This window comes from Peromyscus eremicus, chromosome 10 (assembly GCF_949786415.1).
Source record: "Peromyscus eremicus chromosome 10, PerEre_H2_v1, whole genome shotgun sequence".
In the NCBI taxonomy this organism is placed as follows: Eukaryota; Metazoa; Chordata; class Mammalia; order Rodentia; family Cricetidae; genus Peromyscus; species Peromyscus eremicus.
Genome location: NC_081426.1, coordinates 95,443,117 through 95,459,976, shown reverse-complemented (window position 1 = coordinate 95,459,976; position 16,860 = coordinate 95,443,117). Strand labels below are relative to the sequence as shown.

General features: G+C 45.2%; 1 protein-coding gene and 1 long non-coding RNA gene across 12 annotated transcripts in view; one reads left to right on the top strand and one right to left on the bottom strand.

Annotated features, from left to right (window-relative positions):
- Nucleotides 1-10,028, bottom strand: part of Brdt (bromodomain testis associated) — a 57,347-nt gene extending 47,319 nt beyond the window's left edge. For 5 of the 10 annotated variants that reach the window (XM_059274901.1, XM_059274909.1, XM_059274908.1 and 2 more), the window contains exon 1: nucleotides 9,853-10,028. The gene's annotated coding sequence lies outside the window, so the exon portion shown is untranslated. Of the gene's footprint in view, nucleotides 1-8,778; nucleotides 8,871-8,951; nucleotides 9,003-9,695; nucleotides 9,734-9,852 lie in introns of those variants that run through there. The other 5 variants (XM_059274904.1, XM_059274911.1, XM_059274905.1 and 2 more) reach the window with 5 other exon arrangements.
- Nucleotides 8,920-9,623, top strand: LOC131920513 (uncharacterized). Of its 2 annotated transcripts, none has more exons than XR_009381666.1 (3): nucleotides 8,920-9,013; nucleotides 9,144-9,318; nucleotides 9,523-9,623. It is a non-coding gene; the product is annotated as an uncharacterized LOC131920513 (long non-coding RNA). The 2 variants fall into 2 exon arrangements; XR_009381667.1 differs by having other exon boundaries at nucleotides 9,467-9,617.
- Nucleotides 10,029-16,860: the final 6,832 nt, after the last annotated feature.

Sequence of the window (16,860 nt, the reverse complement as noted above, 5' to 3'; positions counted from 1 at the left end):
AAGCACATTTACCTGCTGACCTACCTTGCAGGCACATTATACTTCTAAATAAGTGGTTTATTTTACTTAGTTCAAAATCCTCAAGGTTCATTCATGTTTATAAAATATGTCAGATTTTCTTTTCCTCTCTCTCCTTTAAAATAGGGGTCTTGTCACTTGCTCAACTATGTTCATAGCAGCATTATTTGTAATAGCCAGAACCTGGAAACAACCTAGATGCCCCTCAAACCAAAGAGTGGATAAGGAAAATGTGGTACATTATACAATGGAGTGTTAACTCAGCTGTAAAAAACAATGACCTCATGAAATTTGCAGGCAAATGGATGGAACTAGAAAAAAATCATTCTGAGTGAGGTAACTCAGACCCAGAAAGACGAACATGGTATGCACTCACTTATAAGTGGATATTAGGAATGAAGTATAGGATAACCAACCTTCAATCCACAGCCCCAGAGAGACTAGATAACAAGGAGGGCCCAAAGAGGGATGCATAGATTTCCCTGGGAAGGCGAAATAGAAGAGAAATCTGGTGCCAGGGAAACCCCCAGGAATCTACAAGGATAACCCCAGCTAAGACTCCTAGCAATAGTGGAGAAGGTGCCTGAACTGGCCATCTCCTGTAATCAGATTGGTGACTATCTTAATTGTCATCAGAGAGCCTTCATCCAGTAACTGACAGAAGCAGATGCAGAGACCCACAGCCAAGCACTGGGCTGAGCTCCAGGAGTCTTCCTAAGAAAGGGAAGGGGAATTGTACGAGCCAGAGGGGGTCGAGGTCATGACCAGAAAACCCACAGAGACAGCTGACCTAAGCTTCTGGGAGCTCAGGGACTCTGAATCTATGGTTAGGGAGCCTACATGGGACGACCTAGGCCCTCTGCATGTGTGTGACAGTCGTGTAGTTTGGTCTGTAAGGCTCCTAGCAGTGAGATCAAGACCTGCCCCTGGCATTTAGCTGGCTTTCGGGGACCTGTTCCCCATGCTGGATTACCTAGCCCAGCCTTGATGCAGGGGGAGGAGCTTGGTCCTGCCTCAGCTTGATGTGCCATGCTTTGTTTAATCCCATGGACAGCCTTCTCCTTTCTGAATAGAGATGGAGTTGTGATGGGGAGGGAGGTAGATGGGAAGCAAGAAGAGGAAAAGGTAAGAGAGGGAGGGGAAACTGAAGTCAGTATGTAAATTAAAAAAAAAAAAAGAAATAGGGGTCCTACTCTGCAGTCAGGGTTAGCCTTGAATTTACAACTCTCCTATTTCAGCTTCATGAGAGCTGGGATCATAGGTATGTGCCAGCTGCCACTCCCCCACCCCACCCCCCACACACATACTTTTTGTGGCGGCGTAGATTGAACTTAGGGCTGTGTTCATGTTATGTAAGAATTCTACCACTGAGCTACATATGACCTTAGCCTCAGTTTCCTTTCTTTTAAAGTCTGTATTTTCATTTTTTCATTATTTATATGTATGTGTGTGTTTGAGTATGTAGCCATATGTGCAGGTGTCCTCAAAGGTCAGAAGAGGTCAGGAAGGTATTGGGTGATAAGCCATTTGACCTGGGTTCTTGGAATTGAACTCTGGAAGAGCAGCAAGCACCAAGAACTCTTATTGTTGTTTTTGTTTTTTGAAACAGGGTTTTTCTGTGCAGCCTTGGCTGTCCTGGAACTCATTCTGTAGATCAGGGCTGGCCTCGAATTTAAGAGATCGGCCTGCCTCTGCCTCCAGAGTGCTGGGATTAAAAGCATGTGCCTCCACTGCCCAGCTAAGAACTCTTAACCATTAAGCCATCTCTCTAGCCCCTTCCTTCCTTTTAAAGCTGAGTGACATTCCATTTTAGGTACTGCATTTTGCTTACCTTCATCTACCAGCATCAAACAGGCCACTTCTGCCTTTTAGAGATTGTACTCAATGAACACACAAGTGAGACACTGTTCAGTGTTGCTATGACAGAGACATGCAGCTCTCTCAAGCCTATGCTCCTCCTCCTCTTCCTTTTTAAAAATTTTGGTGATGTATAACCAGAGCACAACAGTAGGCTTGCTAGATCACATGGCAATTGTTTGTCTTTTCTTCCTTCTAGAGTATGAGAATCAGTTTTAGTTTCTGAAGTTCCTTTGTGTTTCTGATGTACAGTCAAGATGGAATACCACCACATTGAATGAATGAATTTGAGGTCATTATCAATCTTACAGTTTACTCCATCTCATAATTTTCTCTTGTGTTATACGTATCACTTCAAGGCTGGCATAGACACAGCATTATTTACTATGTATTATACTTCATTTGGCTTTTTTCCTCATTATGTTTATAAAGCTTATTCAGGTGTTGTTTGCTTATTTACACTACTGTACACTAATTTACTGTAATAGAAATGTTCTCTTTCCTTTTTCAGTTTTCTGGAAGCAGGGTCTCACTGTGTAAATCAGATCATCCTTAAACTTGCAGGAAGCTTCTTGCCTCAGCATCCCAGGTATAGAAACTATAGCATGTGCTGTCATACCTACCTTATTTGTTCTATTTGAAACTTTAGGGTTGTTTGTTACTGCTGTTAAGAAGATGTGTGTGTGTGTGTGTGTGTGTGTGTGTGTGTGTGTGTGTGTGTGTGTGTGCTTATGCCATGTATAAACCCAGAAGTGAAGTCACAGAATCATATGCATCAATTTAACCTTAAAGATACCACCTGCTGTCCAAAAGGCACAAACCAACCTCCAGCCACTTCATCTCTGTGTGAGCCTCCGATCCTGTTTCCACATTAGCCATCTGTAGGTGCACAAGATGCTAAAGTGTGATGCTGATTGCTATTTCTCTGATGACCCATGATATAAAGCCCCTTTTAATGTTTACTGGCCACATGGGCATTGTCTGTCAAGCACATTTGAGATGTTGTAACTACATTTCTACTTGGTTGTCTGTAACTATCCTCATATATTTTGAACACAAAACCTTTGTTGTTATGTACTGCAAATATCTTCTCGCAGGCGGTGGCTTACATAGTGTTCTCTTCTTTTGGGGTTTTGAGACAAGGTCTCATATAGCCCAACCTAACCTCATGAAGCTGAGTAAGATCTATAACTCTTGATCCTACTGCTTCTACCTCCCAAGTGCTTGGACCGTGGAGAGGGGGGCTGGGGGACACAAGGCCTTACATTTCTGAGCTTATCTCAAACTTACTATATGATCTAGGATGATTTGGAATTCCTAACCTTTCTGCTTCTACCTCCCAATTGTCAGCTTTTTGTTTGTTTGTTTGTTTGTTTGTTTAAGGCAGGGTCTTATTATGTAGCCCAAAAGGGCCTCAAACTAAAGGCAATCTTCTGTCCCAGCCTCCCAAGTACTGGGATTACAGGCATGAACCACCTGTACTCTTAATGGTGTCTTTAGAGAAATGGAAGGTTCTGTTTGTGAAGTACATTTATCTAGTTAAAATATAGGGTGACTAGAAGCAGTCTCTTAGGGAAAGTAACTCTTTTGAAAGTGCTATCTGCAAAATTTACATTTTAAAGTATCAATGAGAAGGAAGCCTAGACAACCAGCTTTAAAAGTTATTTATTATTGTATGAGCACCTGTGTGGTTGCACATGTGTCCCAAAGCATGCTTATGTAGGTGAGAGGGTAACCTGTAGTCAGTTCTCTCTCCATCATGTGGGTTCTGGAAACTTAACCCTGATCGTCTGACCAATCCTGAAGTTCTCATATGTAATAAATTTACTTTAAAAGTCTTCTTTTCAGCTTCTATTGAAAAAAAAAAAACTTCTATCTCTTCTATCTCTATCTCTTTAACCTAAAACTGTTTGAGGAGCTGGAGGCGTGGCTCTGAGAAGAGCACTTGCCTTGTAAGTGAGGTCCCTAGTTTGCTCCCCATCAACAGAGAGACACAATCCCAAATTGGTTGATGATTGATATGGTACTGTAAGTGATCATACATATGATTAGTCACCTTCAAGTCCCAACATCTGGCTGCACGTGACTAGTGGCTATACACTGGACACTGCAGACACAGAGCATTTATGATAAGAAACTACAGGAGCTGGAGGGATGGCTCAGTGGTTAAGAGCATGTACTGCTTTTCCAAGGGCCCAAGTTCAGTTCCTTGTACTGGCATCAGGTGGCTGACAACATAACTCTGGCTCCATGGCATCCAACATCCTCTTCTGGATTCTGTGGGCACCTGCACCCATGTTATATAGACACACAAATGAGTAAAAAATAAAATTGATAGCATCATTAAAAAGAAAGAAATTGCAGAGACTGAGGAGATTGCTTGTGAAGTACTTGGCCACACAAATACCCTCACTAAAAAGCAGGCAGTGGCAGAGGCAGCTGCCTGAATCTTAGTGCTGGGGAAGTGAATACAAGAGGACTCCTGGGGCTCTCTGCACACTCGGTGAGCTCCAGGCCAGTGAGAGATCCTGTCTCAAGGTGCATAACATGTAAGAACGCAATCCAAGGTTGTCCTCTGGTCTCCACATGCATGGGGAGACAGATAGACACGTACACATGCGCACGCACTCACACACAGACTCCACAGAGGAAACCACCTGCTGGCCAGCAATGCTGTGTAGTAGTAATGTGCCTGCCACTGACCTTCAGTGCTTCCTACAGTGCTTTCTCCTCTCTCTCCTACTACAGTCTGTACCAAACATTTCTTCAAACATCTATTTCTGTAATTTTCCTTCTTATACTCTATGTCTACTTATCTCCATTGTCTCATCTTTCAGTCTAAACTCTGCTGTGAGTAAACCCCACACCTTCTCATTGGATCCCAGAAGCTACAAAGCCAGGCTACCAAACTCAGTGGACAGCACGTTTGCTGACACAGGTTTGAGGCCAGACGGCGCTCTGGTGCTCAAACAGCAGTGAACAAGACGGCAACACCTCAGCGACAACAGTACGGGGAGGTTTTATTTTTCGGCAGCAAATGCCAAGTACTGTGAAGGAAACAGAGCGGGAAACGCAGGCAGGGAACCCCCCCTGAGAAGGCATATGAGCTACAAGGTGCCTACAAAGATGCAGAAGAATTCTCTTCAGAAGGAACGGTATGTGGGAAGGCCTCAGATGGGAACAGGCTTGGCATGCTTCCAGGAAGAATGGAAGCAAAAAGAAGAGAAAATGTGAAGTATGAAATGGAAAGAGTTTAAAAAAGAGAAAAAATGCAGGCATAGCTAGACTCTGTGGGGTGCTTGGTAAGAATGTGAACTTTATTATCGATGAGAGCAGAAAGCAGCTGTAGAAAAGGTGCTCGAGGAGGGCTTTCTCTGCACTAGTCCAGGAAGACACATCAAAGAGCCCAGACCTCCCTCGCTTCCTCCTGCCTAGCTTCACTTTTACCAGAGAAAGGCACTATCCTTTAGCCAATTGCTGACAGCCAAAGCCTTGCTGTCTGCTGTAGCCCCCTTCCCTCACACCTGCCCACCACAGCCTGGTGAACTCCTTGGCAAATCCTTTACTACCTGCACCAGAACAAACCTCCATTTTTAACCCCTTTCACCACTGAATTCCTAGCCCCAGTAATCATCACTGAGTGTGTCACAGTCTCTAATCTGTCCTAAAACTCCAGGACCAGGCTTACTGCTCTTTACCATGTTTCCTTCCTCATGTCTCTTTGGCCATACCTTTCTTGAAGTTTTTTGCTGTGTCCCAGCCTCTGAGCCTTCACCGTCAGGCTTGAGGTGCTCTTGCCCCAGATATAGTCACAGTCACATTCTAAAAAGGCATCAGATCCTGTCCTCCCTCGGTCCAACACATCAGCTCTCCACTCTTCCACTCTGCACCCACTGCTACAGGCTGAACGTCGAAACCTAACAACCGAAGTGAAGCCTTGAGCATCAATCGGACACAATACCCTGAAAATTCTGTACTTGACTCCATGTAACAGATTGTGAAGAAATACAGACATACTATACAAATACAAGTACAACATACATATTTGTACAAATAGAATACAAAATTATAAAGACAAAACACTACTGGAGTAGGTGTGGCCTTGTTGGAGGAAGTGTGCCACTGCTGGGCCGGCTCTGAGGTCTCATATGCTCCAGACACATCTACTGCAGCACATAGTCTCCTGCTGCTGCTGCCTGCAGATAAGATGTAGAACTCTCAGCTCCTTCTCCAGCACCATGTCTGCCTGCATGCCACCATGCTTTTCACCATAATGACAATGGACTAACCCCTGAAACTAGAAGCCAGCCCCAGTGAAATGTTTTCCTTTATAAAAGTTGCTGTGGTCATGGTGTCTCTTTGCAGCAATAGAAACCCTAACTAAGACATATGGAAACACACACACATACACACACAAAAAAAACCCCCAAAAAACAAAAAACAAAACAAAACAAAAAAACCCAGGAAAGCTAAAAAACAATCCCGAGTAATAAAAGAACTGCTAGAGTTATCAACATCATCTCTAATCTTAAATTGCATTACAGATCTATCGTAATAAAAACAGCATGGCATTAACATTAAAACTGACACATTCATCAATGGAACTGAATTGAAGATTCAGACATAAGTCTACACACCTATGGACTCCCTTTTTTTTTTATAAAGAAGCCAGAAATATCCATAACGAAGAAGCTATATTCAATTAATAACCACCTGCAAAGGAAAATTCAGTTTTCTCCAAGGGAGTAAAACTTAAGCCACTCCACGCCCAGCAAGAGATGGCCAACACAAAACAACTCAATAGTACTTTTGGAGGGCTTTTATCTCATAACTCTTTGGGCAAATTTTTTAACCTTGTTGATCTTTTGCTTATATTTTATGGTTTATGGTTTTATTTTTGTGGGTTGTCTGTATGTGTGAATATACGTGTTTCAGCATCTGTGTGTGTTTCTTGTGCTTTTTCTTTGGCTCTCCTGATTATTTGTTTGTTTTGTCCTATTCTGGTTTGTTTTTATTTATTTTATCTTTTATAATAATAATAATAATATTATTATTATTATAATATCTGTTTTCTAATGAAAATGAGAAAAAAAGATATGGATTTGGGTGGGTGGGTAAATAGGGAGGAGCTGGAGGGGGGAACTGTAATCAGAATATATGAAAAAAATATATTTTCAATAAAAATAAAATTTAAAATAATCTGCTCAGAAATCCTAGCCTGAGAAATTAGACCAGAAAGGAAGGAAAGAAGGAGGGAAGGAGGGAGGGAGGATGAAAGAAGAAAGAAAAGGTATCTATCCAAATTGAAAATCAAGATGTTAAATTTCTACTGCAGATGGTATAAGCTGGCATATGTTAACCATGGTTTTTTTTTTTTTTTTTTTTTTTTTTGGTTTTTCGAGACAGGGTTTCTCTGTGTAGCTTTGTGCCTTTCCTGGAACTCACTTGGTAGCCCAGGCTGGCCTCGAACTCACAGAGATCCGCCTGGCTCTGCCTCCCGAGTGCTGGGATTAAAGGCGTGCGCCACCACCGCCCGGCTGTTAACCATGTTTTTTAAGAAGAAAAAAATCTTAAAGCCTTACCCAAAAGCTATCTGAACTAATAAATTCGGTAAAGTTATAAAATAAAGATGGTCAACGCACAGGCAGGCATGGTGGCTCATGTCTGTATTTGGAAAGCAGAGGTAGTAGAACTCGCTCAGGTTTAAGGCTAGACTGGTCTACACAGTTTGTTTTAGGCAAAGCCAGCCAGAGATGCCTAAATAAACTATGTAGACCAGTCTAGCCTTAAACTTGAGCGAGTTCTACTACCTCTGCTTTCCAAATACAGACATGAGCCACCATGCCTGCCTGAGATGGTGTACAAACCATTTTTATATAATTATTTAAAAATAAGCATACAAAAAGCAGCTCTATTTCTATATTCTAACAACATTTTGGGTGAATTTTATAGAACTTGTGCACATAGAAAATCAACATAGCCTAGAAAGAGGGAACTTGCATTTGGATCCTGGGTGGCTCTGAGGGACAGAGCTCCCGTGCCTCTGATGAGTCCTGCATCCCCAAAGCCTCTAGCATGTCAAACCTGCATTCAACCTCCAGCACCCAGGTATGGAACAAGCAGTCTCAGAGAAAGTCATTTCTTCAGAATTATATTGGCTTCCATCAGGACAAACAGATAATGTTCACAGTGATGCAATCTCGGCATCCAGTCTTCCTCCATCCCTTCCACGCAGTGTGAGGAAACTTCCTGTCTGATAACTCTTAGTCTCCACTAGGCACTCGGCCAAGGACAGCTATGCTAGTTAAAACGTGGAGATTTCCAGTTGTTGTTGTTGTTGTTGTTGTTGTTGTTGTTGGTGGTGGTGGTGGTGCACACCTTTAATCCCAGCGCACAGAGACAGAAGCAGGCGGATCTCCGAGTTCAAGGCCAACCTGGTCTACAAAGTGAGTTCCAGGAATGCCAGGGCAGTTACACAAAGAAACCCTGTCTCCAAAAGCCAAAAAAAGAAAAACTTTGAAATCTTAAAATCTCTGTCTGAGGTGGTGGTGTAGACCAGCAACTCAAGCACTAGGAGGGCTTAAGCAGGAGGACCCCAAGTTTGAAGCCTGTCTGGACTACATAGCAGACCTGTCTCAGAACAAAGCAAACTTCCCTTCAAAGACCCAACGATTAGAGCATTACGACATCGATGTTTCTTCATACCCAGGAATCAAAACACCACGGATGATGCTGATTCTTCCTTAAAACACTGTTATCTTATTCCTACTGCCTCCTTGGAGCCTCAACATTTGCTTGGGCATCTCATATAGAGCGCCCCCAAAATCTACATTGTCTGCATTGCCTGCCTCACCCCTGGCTTCCTCACTCCTGACAACTGCCCCTACCCTAACTAACACTCACCACATTGAGTTGTTAAGTCCACAGACTCTTGCTGTATTTGACCTGACTAGACGTCTCGTCAGTGTCTCTCACTAGACTATTATTGTGACACTCTTAAAACTCTTATCTGGTTCCCAGGATACCATCTTCCAAATTCTATTTGTTCGTTTATAAAATATTTATAAATCACTTACAGGGATGCCAAGTCCGATGTTAGAACTGAGGCTGCAGACTCCTTTCAGATCCTTGTGAACAGGTAATTATCATTTGACAAATATAATTAGTATTTTGACAGAGTGAGAATGGGGCATTAGGGGACAAACAGGCACATGGGTGTACACTCACACACATACAAATTCCTTTTAAACCTCAAAAAATCTTGCCAGGTGTTGTGGCAAACATCTGTGATCCCGTGCTGGTGAGTAACAAGTGGACTTCGATGGACTACCCGACCGAAGCAGACCATCCACCGTTCCACCCAGTTCCAAGCATTTGCCTTTGAATCACCTCTACACAACCCAGCTTCCAGCTGCTCTTCAAGATCGAGTTGAGCTGCCTTCGGTGAGAAGCCTCCCTCGTCCCTTCCCACCCACCTGCTCCTTCCCGTCGGTGCACAAGCACTCTGCCCATGCACGGGCCAGTGCCTGGAGAGAGGGCACACCCTGGTCACAGGGCCGAGTCGGGGACCAGGCTTCCCCCGTTTTCACAGTCCGAACACAGACACGACACAACCAAGACGCTCTCTCTAGTCTCCTGCCCTCCCAGAACTACAGTACGGAGACTGGCCTGACCCTCCGACCACGAAAACCGTTAAACCCTGGACCGAGCGACAATCTCCTTCCAAACCCCGCGTAGGAAAGCCGAGTAAGTACTAGGCGTGGAAAGAACCCGAGGCAGCGGCCCTTTGGGACCACAAGCTCGCAGTTGGTCTCCCCCACCCGAGCTGCAGGCTGGCTCGCACCCGCTGGGGCAATGGCCTCCAACTGCCCTCCCTGCGGCCCAGCGCCCGGGGGGAGGGGAGAGGGGAGGCCGTTATTCGCACCCCGGGGGTCGGGGGCGCCCCCCAGGGCCGAGCCTCTGCAGCAGCGGCCTTACCTCCTAGGAAAGGGACCTTGTCCGATCGATCGCCCTGTCGGTGTGCACTAGGTGAAGCAGTGCGGGGCCGTCGCTCCGGGTCCTCCTCCGGTGGCCGCCAGCTCTCGCCCGGATGGCGGCTGTCAGCAGCAGGCGACTGGCGCCTTTATGGGACTCAGCCGCGAGCGGCCTGCTGATTGGCCGGAGCTCGCCACGTGGCTGTGCCTGCGCCTCAAACTGCGGAGGTGTGAGTCTGGCCTGAGGCAAGGCGCCGCCGAGGCTTGGAAGATAGGTTTCGCAGCCTGGGTGCCTTCGCTCCCGACCTCCACACCCCGGGAAGTTGTGGGCTTGCGAGTAGAGGGCTGCTGTGAGGGGTTTACTGCTTGCTTGCTTGGTTGATTGGTTTGGGTTTTGCATTTATTATTTATTTATCTGGACACAGTCTCAGTTAGCCTGGGGGGACCTTGGACTGATCCTCGGGCTTACTGGCGGCATGTACTACTGTGCCCAGTTCCAAGGTCTTCATTATGCCTTGTTTTTCAGATGAAAATGGTAGTTTTATTATGTTTTTATCAACTGGCATATGTGTGTGTGTGTACACGCTTGCCTATGCACAGGACAATCTCCAGGAGTCAGTTCTCAGTTCTCACCTTCCAACCATAAGGGTCCCGAGGATAGTGCTCCAGTCATCAGGTGTGGCCGGTTACTTTAACGCCTGGGTCGTCTCCTTGATCCAAGAGTTTGCTTTTGAAGTCACTTTTTCATTATGGACTAACCTTGTGCTGTTACTTTAAGTGCTCATGAGTTTAGTCTGATGACATTTCCATTCTTTTCTCCCACTCTCTGCATAGCTCCCGTTTCTAGTCTCCTAAATAGATAATAGATAGTGGCTGTGGCTACATTCCATTTTGTTTTGTTTTTCTTTTTTCTTTTTCTTTTCTTTTCTTTTTTGAGACAGGATTTCTCTGTGTAGCTCTGGCTGTCCAGGAACTTTTTTTTTTTTTCTTTTTCGGGACAGGGTTTCTCTGTGTAACAGCCCTGGATGTCCTGGATCTCATTCTGTAGACCAGGCTGGCCTTGAACTCACAGAGATCCGCCTGCCTCTGCCTACCAAGTGTTGGGATTAAAGGCGGGTGCCGTCACCCACCAGCTGGAACTCTTTTTGTAGACCAGGCTGGCCTCAAACTCAGAGATCCGCCTACCTCTGTCTCCTGAGTGCTGGGATCAAAGGCGTGGGCCACCACACCCGACACATTCAAGGGTTTTAAAATGCCACTTATCACAGCTGCACAAAGTGATTTAGGATTTTGAGGGTTTTTTTTTTTTTTTTTTTTTTTTTTGGTTTTTCGAGACAGGGTTTCTCTGTGTAGCTTTGCGCCTTTCCTGGAACTCACTTGGTAGCCCAGGCTGGCCTCGAACTCACAGAGATTCACCTGGCTCTGCCTCCCGAGTGCTGGGATTAAAGGCGTGCGCCACCACCGCCCGGCTAGGATTTTGAGTTTTAACAGCTACCTCCTGATGGCTTGTGGACACTTTAAATATACCTAAGCCTAATGATGTGTTTAACACAGAAGTTTTTTTTCCCCCTCTAATCCAATTGCAGTGTTTCCATTTGTTGTTTTAAGACAGGGTCTCGCTGCAGTCCTGGCTGACCTTAAACTGGCTGTGTAGACCAGGCTGGCATCAACTCACAGAGATCTTCCTATCTCTGCTTCCTGAATGCTGGCCCTAAAGGTGTGTGCCTCCGGCCTGCTTCTGAATTAATAGTCCTAGATGCACTGAGGAGAAAGGGGAGGGCAGAACAGCTGAGCAGCCTTGACTTGATAAGAAACACATCTGAGAGTCATTAACTGCTAGGCAATGTGGAGGAGATTCCTCAAGACTAGGAAGCAGTGCAGCCCTCTAGAAGCTGCAGATCTCCACACATGGAGCTGTCACCTGGGAAGGCTCTTCCCTCCAAAACACTGAAAATGGCTTACTTCAGACATAGAACTAGAAATCCCTCAATTTTCAGGTAAAACAAAGATCAAGAATTATTCAGAGCCCAGCATGGTGGCACACCTTTAATCTCAGTACTCAGGAGGCAGAGGCAGGTAGATCTCTTGAATTCAAAACAAGCTGGGCTACAGAGTAAGTTCCAGGACAGCCTCACAAACCTCAGACATTGTAGGAAGTTATAGAGAATGTCTCTTGAAATTACTATAGCCTAGGTTTTCAAGTCCTCAAAAAGGCCCACCCCTTTGAGCCAGAAGGATACCTATTGTCTGCCTGATGAGGTGCTACATTTCTGTAATCCCAGCCTGGGCTACAAAAGGTGAGGTCCTGTCTCATGTGGGGAGAGAGAGAGAGAGAGAGAGAGAGAGAGAGAGAGAGAGAGAGAGAGAGAGAGAGAGAGAGAGAGAACACCACACTAAGGTGCCAAGATGGAAAGTGGACAGGAGCATCTGACTGTCTGACATCTGACATCTGGATTCCTGGGGGTTAAGAGCAAGCCTCACCTCCAGAATGAATATGGAAGGACAAGCTTCAATGACTCTCCTGTTAATTTCTTTTCTTTCTTTTTTCTTTGTGTCTTGTTTGTTTGTTTGAGATAGGGTCTGAGTGTGTAGCCTAGGCTAGCCTTCAGCTCAAGCTATCTCTTCCTTCCTCGGCCTTATGAACACTGAGGGCCACTTGGTGGGGTTCTGAAATGCCATCTCAAATTCGTGACTAACAATTCCTCACCTCCCTTGGGGTCAGTAATCTACCAATCACATTTTAATTTTTTAACATTTATTTGAGTGTACATGTGTGTGTGTTTCCAGACAAAACAGTACAGATCACTGTAGCCCACCTGCTATAACATATATCCACAGAAAGAAATGTGCTCTTCCTCTGTCATGCTCTCTGTGAGTTCTCTTAAGAGAGCTGTTTCCATAAAAGTTTAAACAATCTGTGTTCTTCTGGGACCATTTCTCTCCAAGCATCCTTTCAAACATGGCTGTGAGGTTACTTAGTATTTTACCTTGTCAGTTATTAGATTACTCCACTACTTAAAACCCACCAGTCGGACCATCGAGATGGCTTCATAGGTAAAGGTGCTTGCTGCCATGCTGGAAGTCCTGAGTTCCGCTCCTGGAATCTACGGGGTGGAAGGGAAACTAACTTCCTGTTTTCTGACCTTCATGTACACGTGCATACACGTGCATACACATGCACTTGAAATAAATAATAAATGTTTAAAAAAAATCCTTCAGTGGTATTCCGTCTTACCAGAGACCCAATGTCAACTTTGAATTCCTCCATGGAGCCCCAAGGAGCTGGTCCATATCATGTCTTGGACTCTGTCACTCCTCACCTCCCTACTCAGCTCCACCTGCCTCTCCTCTGTAGTGCAATCGCATCAAACATTTCCCACTCGCCGGCTTCCGGTAGAGACTGTCCCCCACAACGTCATCAGAAGTGGAGCACACACTTCTTGGCTGGTCATTTCTGTTTGGTTTGTTTTGATACCGAGTCTCATGTAGCCCAGGGTGGCCTCTGGCTTATTATTATATAGTCAAGGATGACTTTGAACTTCTGATCATTGTAGTGGGAATTAATGCTTGGTTTTAGGCACTCCTGGGGCTGGAGCCAGGGCTTCCTGCATACTGCACTCTCCTAACTGAACTGTCCGCTCTGTGGCTGGCTATTCTTGTATTATCTGTTGTGTTTCCCCTCTGATGTGGACTCCACTGAGAACAGCACTTTGCTTGTCTCTGCTGTATTCAGGTGATAATTACTCTCATGTTAAGTGAGTACATACTGGGGAAAACCAGGTTTGACTTCAAATCAGTGTGGCACTAGGCAGGTCATACAGTTTATTTCTAATCAATTACAGTTATGTAATTGTGTTCCTTATACTGTTTCACTCCTGAACTAAGGATACAGAAGTCCATTGTCCCATTAATACTGATGAAAATTAGATTCATTTTTGAGAGATTGGTTTGAATTTCCAAAAATATTTCCAAAGCTGCTTTATTATTCCTTAGTACATGTTTCCATGTGACCACGAGGTGGCAGAATATGACCACATTCCTTCCAGGGAGCCTTCCTCTCTCACCTTTTGGGACAGTTGTAGAAATTTCACGTTTGAAGAGTACTTTGTAGCAGAATAATTGGTTTAACAAACAATGTCTCAAGGTGCTCCTACAAACAGGGAAGACAGTTATTATTTTATTGTTTTTATATTTTGTTTTTCGAGACAGGGTTTCTCTGTGTAACAGTCCTGGCTGTCCTAGAACTCCCTCTGTAGACCAGGCTGGCCCTGAACTCAGAGATCCGCCTGCCTCTACCTCCCAAGTGCTGGGATTAAAGTTGTGAACTGCCACTGCCCAGTTTATCTGTTTTTTGTTTGTTTGTTTGTTTTGTTTTTTAAATTCACTCCAGAAGCAATGACATTGGTTAGAAGTTAGAAGTGGACTTGCCCACCCATGCTGCTGTCTTAGACTTGCCCTGGTATTTCAGTTTTAAAACGTGGCCCAACAAGAAATGATTTTTCCTTTTTTGAGACAAGCTTTCACTCTGTAGCCCAGGTTGTCTCAGCCCCTGAAGTCTTGGGATGACAGGCGTAAGCTGCCACACCCCACTGGCTTTCAAACCATTTAATTTAGGATGGATCCTAGCATGCATCTCTTTTTGAGTGGCCTCCGACTTCCAAACATGTTTAGGGGGAAAAGCAGTTTATGTTTCAAGGCTTCTGCATTGTCAGCAAACAGTCCTTGGGAGTATCATGGTGCCTAGACACGTGTGTGGCTTTGTGTACCTGGAAGTTTCTACTTCTCAAGTGGTTGAGTGCTGTTGGGTGTGTTTTCTGTGGAGAGCTATAGAATTCCTGGGAACTGCACATGGATTAACCTACCTTGGAAGGATCTGAAGGATTCTGAACTGGACTAGCAGAAAAGTCACCTACATTTAAACTATCACTTCAGTTCATCAAACATTAAGGTTGTCTGAGTTTATTACATGCAACCAACTAGGGATTGTTTAATACAGGTATTCCACCTGGTATTTGTGCCAGTTGTGGAATACTTTCCCCTTGAGTTGTTGGCCAAGGGTCCCCTGGAGACCCCTAATACAATACAGGGTATTGTCACTGATCTTGATAGTAAGACCCTGTGGTAGTTTGAATGTAATTGGCCCCCATAATCTCATAGGGAGTGGCACTATTAGGAGGTGTGGCTTTATTGGAGTGGGTGTGGCCTTATTGGAGGAAGTGTGTCACTGTGGGGGTGAGCTTTGAGGTTTCCTATACTCAAGACACTGCCCAGTGTCTCAGTTGACTTCCTGTTGCCTGCAAGATGTAGGACTCTCAGCTACTCCTCCAGCACCACGTCTGCTTGCAAGTACCATGCTCCCCGTCATGATGATAATAGACAGAACCTCTGAAACTGTAAGTGAGACACCCCAGTTAAATATTTTCTTTATAAGAGTTGCCATGATCGTGGTGTCTCTTCACAGCAATAAACAACTAAGACAGACCCTGTTGCTGAAGATACCACACACTTTGGTCACAGGACTTGGAGAAATCAAGCTGGTACTGACCATGAAGCTTCCTCCCTGCTGGCTAGCTTTCATAGTACTGGAAGGTACTATGCAGACTGCTGGGGGGAAATCGTTTAGCCTACAATCGATGACCAGGATGACAAGAAACACCCATGGGTACAGCTGTGGCATGGATGTTATGGGATAACCAACTGCTCTCTGGTTGGACTTAAGGCCCTATGCACAGGAGGAAACATGTGCTTAGCACTGTAAATCTGGTCAATAAACCATGGTTGGGAAGTCACAGCCCAGGAGTGAACCTACTACTATTTTGCTAAAATGGAGATAGTATCAAACTCATATCTCTACCCATAGATTAGTGGAGCTCTCAGACCCCATCAGTGAAGTTTCTTTGTGCAGTGAATGGGGGTTAACCCAGAAATTCAAACTTGCTGAAGTGCAGAGAACTGTCAGTGGTATACTCAGCCACAAATGGGATGTCTGGATCACACCCTTCCACCAAGGCTCAGGGATCATCATGGAAGAGGAGGCAGAAAGATGGTAAGAGGCAGATGTCGAGGGAGACTAGAGTGAAACAGTGTCTTCTGTCCTCTGGGTGTGATCTGACCACTGCTCTCATGAGCTTACAGTGGTGTGGTTGGCTGCAACAGATCTATCGATCAAACCAGCCATCATTCTAACAAGGGGCAGAGAGCCCCCACTCCCGGCTGAGGAGATTTTGACAGCTGATTTCTGCTGGAAGAAGAGTCAGTTTTCTTTAAGGCTGTGGCTTCTTTTAGGTTGAGCACCACAGAGCCATACAGTGAACGGCTCCACACCTATGAGTTTGTGGACAGCACAGTTGGGATTTGGAGAGTTAGTTAAAAGTAAATAAATAAAGAGGGTGTGAAGTTGGGAGGGGCTGAGGAGATGGGGATGGAGGGTCTGGGGGAGTTAGGGCAATACAGTAAGAATACGTTGTATGCATGGGCAGAATTCTTGAAGGATTAATAAAAAAATATTATATTAAAAAAAGAAATTTGATTCAGTGAAGCTCCACGTTAACTGTGTGGCTATGGAGCCATATAGGACTGGGGAAGAGGATCATGAGCTTCAGAGACTGAAGTCTTGGGTGTGGTCTTATTTACTGATGGGGTGGCCCTTACAGCAATTAAACCTCTCTGAGCCTTGCGTGTGAAATGAGCGTGATAATACCTGCCGAACAGAGTTGGCCGGGAGATGAAACAAGACAGTGATTATGGCAGATGCCAGAGATGAAAATCTCTGGTTGCAAGGTGATTGTTACTGTCTCGGAGCATGAGGTGGAGGTGGGGTTGGGGGTGGGTGGGATGTGGGGGTGGGTGGAGGTCGGGGGTGTGGGTGGGATATGGGAGTAGGTTGAGGTGGAGGTGGGGGTGGGTGGGATGTGGGGGTGGGGGTGGATGGGATGTGGAGGTGGGGGTGGGTGGGGGTGGGGGTGGGGGTGGGTGGGATGTGGGGTTTTTAAGCAGCCAGGCCTGTCATCCC